Source organism: Ranitomeya variabilis, chromosome 5 (genome assembly GCF_051348905.1).
Source record: "Ranitomeya variabilis isolate aRanVar5 chromosome 5, aRanVar5.hap1, whole genome shotgun sequence".
NCBI classification, from domain to species: domain Eukaryota; kingdom Metazoa; phylum Chordata; class Amphibia; order Anura; family Dendrobatidae; genus Ranitomeya; species Ranitomeya variabilis.
In genome coordinates, this window is record NC_135236.1 from 599,966,116 (window position 1) to 599,978,382 (window position 12,267).

At 44.1% G+C, this 12,267-nt stretch overlaps 1 protein-coding gene across 2 annotated transcripts in view; it reads right to left on the reverse strand.

Moving 5' to 3' along the window:
• Window positions 1–12,267, reverse strand: part of FBXW11 (F-box and WD repeat domain containing 11) — a 156,762-nt gene that overhangs the window by 50,920 nt on the left and 93,575 nt on the right. The window lies entirely within an intron of this gene.

A 12,267-nucleotide genomic window follows, 5' to 3' on the forward strand; every position in this document is an offset into this window, starting at 1 on the left:
GGATCGGCAGCGGACCCGCAGCGGATCGGCCGCGGATCCGCAACGGATCGGCAGCGGATCGGCAGCGGATCGGCAGCGGATCCGCAGCGGATTGGCAGCGGATCCGCAGCGGATTGGCCGCGGATCCGCAGCGGATTGGCCGCGGATCCGCAGCGGATTGGCCGCTGCGAATTCGAAGCAGTTTTCCATCAGGTTTACAGTACCATGTACACCTAAGGAAAACCAAATCCGCTGTGCCCATGGTGCGGAAAATTCCGTGCAGAAACGCTGCGTTGTATTTTCCGCAGCATGTCAATTCTTTGTGCGGATTCCGCAGCGTTTTACACCTGTTCCTCAATAGGAATCCGCAGGTGAAATCCGCACAAAAAAACACTGGAAATCTGCTGTAAATCCGCAGGTAAAACGCAGTGCCTTTTACCTGCAGATTTTTCAAAAATCGTGCGGAAAAATCTCACACGAATCCGCAACGTGGGCACATAGCCTTAGGGTTAGGGTTGGAATTAGAGTTAGGGTTGGAATTAGGGCTAGGGTTTGAAATAGGGTTAAGATTAGGCTTGTGGTTAGGGTTACGGATAGGGTTAGGGGTGTGTTGGGGTTACAGTTGTGGTTAGGGTTGGGATTAGGGTTACGGTTGGGATTAGGGTTAGGATTAGGGTTGGAATTAGGGTTACGGGTGTGTTGCGGTTAGGGTTGTGGTTAGGGGTGTGTTGGGGTTAGGGTTGTGATTAGGGTTATGGCTACAGTTGGGATTAGGATTAGGGGTGTGTTGGGGTTAGTGTTGAAGTTAGAATTGAGGGGTTTCCACTGTTTAGGCACATCAGGGGTCGCCAAACGCAACATGGCGCCACCATTGATTCCAGCCAATCTTGCGTTCAAAAAGTCAAATGGTGCTCCCGCCCTTCCAAGCCCCGACGTGCGCCCAAACAGTGGTTTACCCCCACATTTGGGGTACCAGCGTACTCAGGACAAACTGGGCAACAACTGTTGGGGTCCAATTTCTCCTGTTACCCTTGCAAAAATAAAAAATTACTTGCTAAAACATAATTTTTGAGGAAAGAACAATTATTTTTTATTTTCACGGCTCTGCGTTATAAACTTCTGTGAAGCACTTGGGGGTTGAAAGTGCTCACCACACATCTAGATAAGTTCCTTCGGGGGTCTAGTTTCCAAAATGGGGTCACTTGTGGGGTGTTTCTACTGTTTAGGCACATCAGGGGCTCTGCAAATGCAATGTGACGCCCGCAGACCATTCCATCAAAGTCTGCATTTCAAATGTCACTACTTCCCTTCCGAGCCCTGACGTGCGCCCAAACAGTGGTTTACCCCCACATATGGGGTATCAGCGTACTCACAACAAACTGGGCAACAAATATTGGGGTCCAAATTCTCCTGTTACCCTTGTGAAAATAAAAAATTGCTTGCTAAAACATCTTTTTTGAGGAAAGAAAAATGATTTTTTATTTTCACGGCTCTGCGTTGTAAACTTCTGTGAAGCACTTGGGGGTTGAACGTGCTCACCACACATCTAGATAAGTTCCTTGGGGGGTCTAGTTTCCAAAATGGGGTCACTTGTGGGGGGTTTCTACTGTTTAGGCATATCAGGGGCTCTGCAAACGTAACATGATGCCCGCAGACCATTCCATCAAAGTCTGCATTCCAAAACGTCACTACTTCCCTTCCGAGCCCCGGCATGTGCCCAAACAGTGGTTTACCCCCACATATGGGGTATCAGCGTACTCAGGAGAAACTGGACAACAACTTTTGGGGTCCAATTTCTCCTGTTACTCTTGCAAAAATAAAAAATTCTGGGCTAAAAAAATATTTTTGAGGAAAGCAAACACATTTATTATTTTCACGGCTCTGCATTATAAACTTCTGTGAAGCACTTGGGGGTTCAAAGTGCTCACCACACATCTAGATAAGTTCCCTTGGGGGTCTAGTTTCCAAAATGGAGTCAATTGTGGGGAGTTCCTACTGTTTAGGCACATCAGGGGCTCTGCAAACGCAACATGATGCCCGCAGAGCATTCCATCAAAGTCTGCATTTCAAAACGTCACTACTTCCCTTCCGAACCCCGACGTGTGCCAAAACAGTGGTTTACCCCCACATATGGGGTATCAGCGTACTCAGGAGAAACTGGACAACAACTTTTGGGGTCCAATTTCTCCTGTTACTCTTGCAAAAATAAAAAAATTCTGGGCTAAAAAAATATTTTTGAGGAAAGGAAACACATTTTTTATTTTCACGGCTCTGCGTTATAAACTTCTGTGAAGCACTTGGGGGTTCAAAGTGCTCACCACACATCTAGATTAGTTCCTTGGGAGGTCTAGTTTCCAAAATGGGGTCACTTGTGCGGGAGCTCCAATGTTTAGGCACACAGGGGCTCTCCAAACGCGACATGGTGTGCGCTAATGATTGGAGCTAATTTTCCATTCAAAAAGCCAAATGGCGTGCCTTCCCTTCCGAGCCCTGCCGTGCGCCCAAACAGTGGTTTACCCCCACATATGGGGTATCATCGTACTCAGGACAAACTGGACAACAACATTTGGGATCCAATTTCTCCTATTACCCTTGGGAAAATAAAAAATTCTGGGCTAAAAATCATTTTTGAGGAAAGAAAAATTATTTTTTTTATTTTCACGGCTCTGCGTTATAAACTTCTGTGAAGCACCTGGAGGTTATAAGTGCTCACTATGCATCTAGATAAGTTCCTTGGGGGGTCTAGTTTCCAAAATGGGGTCACTTGTAGGGGAGCTCCAATGTTTAGGCACACAGGGGCTCTCCAAACGCGACATGGTGTCCGCTAACGATTGGAGCTAATTTTCCATTCAAAAAGTCAAATGGCACGCCTCCCTTTCCGAGCCTTGCCGTGCACCCAAACAGTGGTTTACCCCCACATATGAGGTATCGGCATACTCAGGAGAAATTGCCCAACAAATTTTAGGATCCATTTTATCCTGTTGCCCATGTGAAAATGAAAGAATTGAGGCTAAAAGAAATTTTGTGTGAAAAAAAAGTACTTTTTCATTTTTGCGGATCAATTTGTGAAGCATCTGGGGGTTTAAAGTGCTCACTATGCCTCTAGATGAGTTCCTTGGGGGGTCTAGTTTCCAAAATGGGGTCACTTGTGGAGGAGCTCCAATGTTTAGGCACACAGGGGCTTTCCAAACGCGACATGGTGTCCGCTAACGATGGAGATAATTTTTCATTCAAAAAGTCAAATGGCGCTCCTTCCCTTCCGAGCCTTACCATGTGCCCAAACAGTGGTTTACCCCCACATGTGAGGTATTGGTGTACTCAGGAGAAATTGCCCAACAAAATTTAGGATCCATTTTATCCTGTTGCCCATGTGAAAATGAAAAAATTGAGGCTAAAATAATTTTTTTGTGAAAAAAAAGTACTTTTTCATTTTTACGGATCAATTTGTGAAGCACCTGGGGGTTTAAAGTGCTCACTATGCTTCTAGATAAGTTCCTTGGGGGGTCTAGTTTCCAAAATGGGGTCACTTGTGGGGGAGCTCCAATGTTTAGGCACACAGGGGCTCTCCAAACGTGACATGGTGTGGGCTAAAGATTGGAGCCAATTTTTCATTCAAAAAGTCAAATGGCGCTCCTTCCCTTCCGAGCCCTGCCGTGCGCCCAAACAGTGGTTTACCCCCACATATGAGGTATCAGCGTACTCAGGACAAATTGGACAACAACGTCCGTGGTCCAGTTTCTCCTTTTACCGCTGGGAAAATAAATTGTTGCTAAAAGATCATTTTTGTGACTAAAAAGTTAAATGTTCATTTTTTACTTCCATGTTGCTTCTGCTGCTGTGAAACACCTGAAGGGTTAATAAACTTCTTGAATGTGGTTTTGAGCACCTTGAGGGGTGCAGTTTTTAGAATGGTGTCACTTTTGGGTATTTTCAGCCATATAGAATCCTCAAAATGACTTCAAATGTGAGGTGGTCCCTAAAAAAAATGGTTTTGTAAATTTTGTTGTAAAAATAAGAAATCACTGGTCAAATTTTAACCCTTATAACTTCCTAGCAAAAAAAAAAAATGTTTCCAAAATTGTGCTGATGTAAAGTAGACATGTGGGAAACGTTATTTATTAACTATTTTGTGTCACATAACTCTCTGGTTTAACAGAATAAAAATTCAAAATGTGAAAATTGCGAAATTTTCAAATTTTTTGCCAAATTTCCGTTTTTTTCACAAATAAACTCAGAAATTATCGACCTAAATTTACCACTAACATGAAGCCCAATATGTCACGAAAAAACAATCTCAGAATCGCTAGGATCCGTTGAAGCGTTCCTGAGTTATTACCTCATAAAGGGACACTGGTCAGAATTTCAAAAAACGGCAAGGTCATTAAGGCCAAAATAGGCTGGGTCATGAAGGGGTTAATAGAGCATTACAGTAGTCCAGGGCGACAGTGAGAGTTTTTGTTGTTTCCATGGTGAGAAAAGGGTGGATTCTAGAGATGTTCTTTAAGCGGCAAGAGCGGGCAAGAGATTGTATTTGGGAGGTGAAGGAGAGACTGGTGTCAAACAAAACACCCAGATAGCGTGCCTGCTGCTTAGGCGTTATTTTGGTGCCACCCACGGAGAGGGAGAGGGAAATGTCAGAATTAGGGTATGTGCACACGGTCAGGATTTCTTGCAGAAATTTCCTGACAAAAACCGGACATTTCTGCCAGAAATCCGCATGCATTTTATTTGCTTTTTTTCAATTTTTTTTTCCCAATGCATTAAATAGCGGGAAAAACTTAAAAAATCTGCAAAATTAATGAACATGCTGATTTTTTTTTACCGCGATGCGTTTTTTCTGCGCAAAAAAACGCATCATGTGCACAAAAAATTGCAGAATGCATTCTAAATGATAGGATGCATATGTATGCGTTTTGTATGCTTTTTATCACGTTTTTATCGCGAAAAATCCTGAACGTGTGCACATAGCCTTAGGGAGGATAGTAGATGGAAGGAGCAGAAGAAGTTCAGAAGTTGAGTTTCAGATAGAGAGCGGACATGTTGTTAGATACTGCTGACAGACAGTCACTGGTGTTCTGTAGTACAGCGGGGGTAAGGTCAGGGGTTGATGTGTAGTGTTGCATGTCATCAGCATAAAGATGGTACTGAAAGCCAAATCTGCTGATGATCTGTCCAATTGGGGACGTGTAGAGAGAAGAGAAGTGGGCCAAGGACTGAGCCCTGAGGGAACCCAACAGTGAGAGGAAGAGGAGATGAAGTGGAGCCAGCAAACTATACACTGAAGGAGCGGACAGAAAAAAAAGGAAGAGAACCAGGAGAGAGCAGTGTCCTTAATGCCTACTGACTGGAGCATAAAGAGCAGGAGATAGTGGTCAACAGTGTCGAAAGCTGCAGAAAGGTCGAGAAGAATGAGCAGAGAGTGGTCACTGTTACGTTTTGCTGTCAGAAGGTCATTGGTCACTTTGATTAGTGCAGTTTCTGTAGAATGTAGGGGTCAGAATCCGGACTGTGATGGATCTAGGAGAGAGTGCAGAGGTAACGGGTAAGGCGGGAGTATATCAGGCACTCCAAGAGTTTAGAGATGAAGGGGAGATTGGAGACTGGTCTATAGTTATTTGTGCAGGATGGATTGAGGGAGGTTTTGTTTTTTTAATAATAGAGTAATGATAGAGTGTTTAAAGGAGGAGGGGAAAATGCCAGAGGAGAGGGAGAGATTAAACCCTTTATCCCATATGACGTACTATCCCGTCGAGGTGACCTGGGACTTAATTCCCAGTGACAGGATAGTACGTCATATGCGATCGGCCGGGCTCACAGGGGAAGCGCGGCCGATCGCGGCCGGGTGTCAGCTGACATCCGGCACTATGTGCCAGGAGTGGTCACGGACCAGCCCCGGCACATTAACCCCCGACACACTGCGATCAAACATGATCGCACTGTTCCGGCGGTATAGGGAAGCATCGCGCAGGGAAGGGGATCCCTGCGTGCTTCCCTGAGACCCCTGGAGCATCGCGATGTGATCGCGTTGCTCCGAGCGTCTCTTACCTCCTATCCCTGCAGGCCCCGGATCCAAAATGGCCGCAGGGCTGCATCCAGGTCCTGCAGGGACTACTTCCGGGTCCAGTGCAGGCGCTGGTAAGCCTGCAGTGCTGTCAGTCAGATCGCTGATCTGACAGAGTGCTGTGCAAACTGTCAGATCACCGATCTGTGATGTCCCCCCCTGGGACAAAGTAAAAAATAAATAAAAAATTCCACGTGTAAAAAAAAAAAAAAAAAAATTCCTAAATAAAGAAAAATATATATATATTATTTCCATAAATACATTTCTTTAAATAATAATGAAAAAAAAAAATAAAAGTACACGTATTTAGTATCGCCGCGTCCGTAACGACCCAACCTATAAAACTGTCCCACTAGTTAACCCCTTCAGTGAACACCGTAAGAAAAAAAAAAAACGAGCCAAAAAACAACGCTTTATTATCACACCGCTCAACAAAAAGTGGAATATCACGCGATCAAAAAGATGGATATAAATAACCATGGTCCCGCTGAAAATGTCATCTTGTCCCGCAAAAAGCAAGCCGCCATACAGCATCATAAGCAAAAAAAAAATAAAAAAGTTATAGTCCTCAGAATAAAGCGATGCCAAAATAATTATTTTTTCTATAAAATAGTTTTTATCATATAAAAGTGCCAAACATAAAAAAAATGATATAAATGAGGTATCGCTGTATTCGTACTGACCCAACAAATAAAACTGCTTTATCAATTTTACCAAACGTGGAACAGTATAAACGCCTCCCCCAAAAGAAATTCATGAAGAGCTGGTTTTTGGTCATTCTGCCTCACAAAAATCAGAATAAAAAGCGATCAAAAAATGTCATGTGCCCGAAAATGTTAACAATATAAACGTCAACTCGTCCCGCAAAAAACAAGACCTCACATGACTCTGTGGACCAAAATATGGAAAAATTATAGGTCTCAAAATGTGGAGACGCAAAAACTTTTTTGCTATAAAAAGCGTCTTTTAGTGTGTAATGGCTGCCAATCATAAAAATCCGATATAAAAAAAAGCTATTAAAAGTAAATCAAACCCCCCTTCATCACCCCCTTAGTTAGGGAAAAATAATAAAATAAAAAAAAAATGTATTTATTTCCATTTTCCCGCTAGGGTTATGGTTGGGGCTAGGGTTGGGGCTAGGGTTGGAGCTAAAGTTAGGGTTTGGATTACATTTACGGTTGGGATTAGGGTTAGGGGTGTGTTTGGATTAAGGTTTCAGGTAGAATTGGGGAGTTTCCACTGTTCAGGCACAACAGGGGCTCTCCAAACGAGACATGGCGTCCGATCTCAATTCCAGCCAATTCTGCGTTGAAAAAGTAAAACAGTGCTCCTTCCCTTCCGAGCTCTCCCGTGCACACAAACAGGGGTTTACCCCAACATATGGGGTATCAGCGTACTCGGGACAAATTGGACAACAACTTTTGGGGTTTAAGTTCTCTTGTTATCCTTGAGAAAATAAAAATTTGGGGGGCTAAAAATCATTTTTGTGGGAAAAAAAAAGATTTTTTATTTTCATGGCTCTGTGTTGTAAACTGTAGTGAAACACTTGGGGGTTCAAAGTTCTCACAACACATCTAGATAAGTTCCTTGTGAGGTCTAGTTTTCAATATGGGGTCACTTGTGGGGGGTTTGTACTGTTTGGGTACATCAGGGGCTCTGCAAATGCAACGTGACGCCTGCAGACCAATCCATCTAAGGCTACTTTCACACTAGCGTCGGGCCGAGGTTTCCGACGCTAGCGTTGTCTCCGCCGCACAACAGGGGCAGCGGATGCATTTTTCCAGTGCATCCGCTGCCCCATTGTGAGGTGCGGGGAAGTGCGGGGAGGTGGGGGCGGAGTTCCGGCCGCGCATACGCGGTCGGAAAAAGCGGACCGTCGTGAGCAAAAACGTTACATGTAGCGTTTTTTGGTCCCGACGGTCCGCCACAACACGGCGCAACCGTCGCACGACGGTTGCGACGTGTGACAATCCGTCGCAATACGTCGCTTAATGTTAGTCTATGGGGAAAAAACGCATCCTGCAAGCACTTTTGCAGGATGCGTTTTTTCGGCAAAACGACGCATTGTGGCGGATTGCAGTTAACGCTAGTGTGAAAGTAGCCTTAGTCTGCATTCCAAATGGCGCTCCTTCCCTTCCGAGATCTGCCATGCGCCCAAACAGTGGTTCCCCCCCACATATGGGGTATCAGCGTACTCAGGACAAATTGGACAACAACTTTTGGGGTCCAATTTCTCCTGTTACCCTTGGGAAAATACAAAACTGGGGGCTAATAAATCATTTTTGTGAAAAAAAAAATAATTTTATTTTCACGGCTCTGTGTTATAAACTGTAGTGAAACACTTGGGGGTTCAAAGCTCTCAAAACACATCTAGATAAGTTCCTTAGGGGGTCTACTTTCCAAAATGGTGTCACTTGTGGGGGGGTTTCAATGTTTAGGCACATCAGGGGCTCTCCAAACGCAACATGGCGCCCCATCTCAATTCCAGTCAATTTTGCATTGAAAAGTCAAATGGCGCTCCTTCTTTTCCGAGCTCTGCCATGCGCCCAAACAATGCTTTACACCCACATATGGGGTATCAGCGTACTCAGGACAAATTGTACAACAACTTTTGGGGTCCGTTTTCTCCTTTTACCCTTGGTAAAATAAAACAAATTGGAGCTGAACTAAATTTTGTGTGAAAAAAAGTTAAATGTTCATTTTTATTTAAACATTCCAAAAATTCCTGTGAAACACCTGAAGGGTTAATAAACTTCTTGAATGTGGTTTTGAGCACCTTGAGGGGTGCAGTTTTTAGAATGGTGTCACACTTGGGTATTTTCTATCATATAGACCCCTCAAAATGACTTCAAATGAGATGTGGTCCCTAAAAAAAAATGGTGTTGTAAAAATGAGAAATTGCTGGTCAACTTTTAACCCTTATAACTCCCTAACAAAAAAAAAAATTTGGTTCCAAAATTGTGCTGATGTAAAGTAGACATGTGGGAAATGTTACTTATTAAGTATTTTGCGTGACATATCTCTGTGATTTAAGGGCATAAAAATTCAAAGTAGGAAAACTGCAACATTTTCAAAATTTTCGCCAAATTTCCATTTTTTTCACAAATAAACGCAAGTTATATCGAATAAATTTTACCACTATCATGAAGTACAATATGTCACGAGAAAACTGTCAGAATCGCCAAGATTCGTTGAAGCGTTCCAGAGTTATAACCTCATAAAGAGACAGTGGTCAGAATTGTAAAAATTAAAAAAGAAGTCTAGCACTCATCTTCAGCAAACGTGGAATAGATTTATTTGTAGCACTTGAAACGTTTCAGTCCAAAGGGACTTTCATCAGTCACGTGCAAGTCTTGCGGTGGATTCCGTGTCTGGAGGCCGTGCCTCTCTTTCTCCTGTTACCATCATCCTCAGACTGCAGGTGTTTTACTTTATAGGTGGTCATCGCCCCACCATACTAGCACTCTGCCTAAGTTATATCACTCCTATCCTTTGTGCCCTATAGTGTGGCGGCGTCTTTGTATATTGATTGGGTACTGTTTCTTTCCCCATGAACACAGCCCTACTGGCTATCATTAGCACGTGACTGATGAAAGTCCCTTTGGACTGAAACGTTTCAAGTGCTACAAATAAATCTATTCCACGTTTGCTGAAGATGAGTGCCAGACTTCTTTTTTGATTTGTATTGATGGTCTGGGAACCTAGTCTATGCACCATATAGTGACTGTGCACACGGTGTTTTCACTTAAGAATTGTAAAAACTGGCCCGGTCATTAACGTGCAAACCACCCTCGGGGCTTAAGGGGTTAAAGATTGTAGTTATGCGAGTTGTGACGACTGGAGAGAGACTGGAGGAGATGTGAGTGAATGGGGTCAGTAGTGCATGCAGTCGGAAAAGAGGAAGAGAGGAGCCTGGAGACTTCTTCTGTGATTGGATTAAATGTGGAGAGTGAGCCAGGGGAGATGCAGGGAGGGATGGGAGTCACTGCACTTGGTGGATGGGAGCGAATTTCCTGACGGATATTCTCTACTAGATGGTGGCCCGATTCCAACGCATCGGGTATTCTAGAATATGCATGTTCACGTAGTATATTGCCCAGCCACGTAGTATATTGCCCAGCCACTTAGTATATTGCCCAGCCACTTAGTATATTGCCCAGCCACTTAGTATATTGCCCAGCCACTTAGTATATTGCCCAGCCACTTAGTATATTGCCCAGCCACTTAGTATATTGCCCAGCCACTTAGTATATTGCCCAGCCACTTAGTATATTGCCCAGCCACTTAGTATATTGCCCAGCCACTTAGTATATTGCCCAGCCACTTAGTATATTGCCCAGCCACTTAGTATATTGCCCAGCCACTTAGTATATTGCCCAGCCACTTAGTATATTGCCCAGCCACTTAGTATATTGCCCAGCCACTTAGTATATTGCCCAGCCACTTAGTATATTGCCCAGCCACTTAGTATATTGCCCAGCCACTTAGTATATTGCCCAGCCACTTAGTATATTGCCCAGCCACTTAGTATATTGCCCAGCCACTTAGTATATTGCCCAGCCACTTAGTATATTGCCCAGCCACTTAGTATATTGCCCAGCCACTTAGTATATTGCCCAGCCACTTAGTATATTGCCCAGCCACTTAGTATATTGCCCAGCCACTTAGTATATTGCCCAGCCACTTAGTATATTGCCCAGCCACTTAGTATATTGCCCAGCCACTTAGTATATTGCCCAGCCACTTAGTATATTGCCCAGCCACTTAGTATATTGCCCAGCCACTTAGTATATTGCCCAGCCACTTAGTATATTGCCCAGCCACTTAGTATATTGCCCAGCCACTTAGTATATTGCCCAGCCACTTAGTATATTGCCCAGCCACTTAGTATATTGCCCAGCCACTTAGTATATTGCCCAGCCACTTAGTATATTGCCCAGCCACTTAGTATATTGCCCAGCCACTTAGTATATTGCCCAGCCACTTAGTATATTGCCCAGCCACTTAGTATATTGCCCAGCCACTTAGTACATTGCCCAGCCACTTAGTACATTGCCCAGCCACTTAGTACATTGCCCAGCCACTTAGTACATTGCCCAGCCACTTAGTACATTGCCCAGCCACTTAGTACATTGCCCAGCCACTTAGTACATTGCCCAGCCACTTAGTACATTGCCCAGCCACTTAGTACATTGCCCAGCCACTTAGTACATTGCCCAGCCACTTAGTACATTGCCCAGCCACTTAGTATATTGCCCAGCCACTTAGTATATTGCCCAGCCACTTAGTATATTGCCCAGCCACTTAGTATATTGCCCAGCCACTTAGTATATTGCCCAGCCACTTAGTATATTGCCCAGCCACTTAGTATATTGCCCAGCCACTTAGTATATTGCCCAGCCACTTAGTATATTGCCCAGCCACTTAGTATATTGCCCAGCCACTTAGTATATTGCCCAGCCACTTAGTATATTGCCCAGCCACTTAGTATATTGCCCAGCCACTTAGTATATTGCCCAGCCACTTAGTATATTGCCCAGCCACTTAGTATATTGCCCAGCCACTTAGTATATTGCCCAGCCACTTAGTATATTGCCCAGCCACTTAGTATATTGCCCAGCCACTTAGTATATTGCCCAGCCACTTAGTATATTGCCCAGCCACTTAGTATATTGCCCAGCCACTTAGTATATTGCCCAGCCACTTAGTATATTGCCCAGCCACTTAGTATATTGCCCAGCCACTTAGTATATTGCCCAGCCACTTAGTATATTGCCCAGCCACTTAGTATATTGCCCAGCCACTTAGTATATTGCCCAGCCACTTAGTATATTGCCCAGCCACTTAGTATATTGCCCAGCCACTTAGTATATTGCCCAGCCACGTAGTTTATTGCCCAGCCACGTAGTATATTGCCCAGCCACGTAGTATATTGCACAGCCACGTAGTATATTGCACAGCCACGTAGTATATTGCACAGCCACGTAGTATATTGCACAGCCACGTAGTATATTGCACAGCCACGTAGTATATTGCACAGCCACGTAGTATGTAGTATAATGGTCAGCCACGTAGTATATTGCCCAGTAGTGTAGTATATTGGCTAGTGACATAAAATAAAAAATAAACATATACTCACCTTATTCCTGGCTCCTGTGTACGGTGCACGCGGCAGCTTCCGGTCCCAGGGTTGGTATGACCATCAGTGCAGGACCTGTGATGACGGT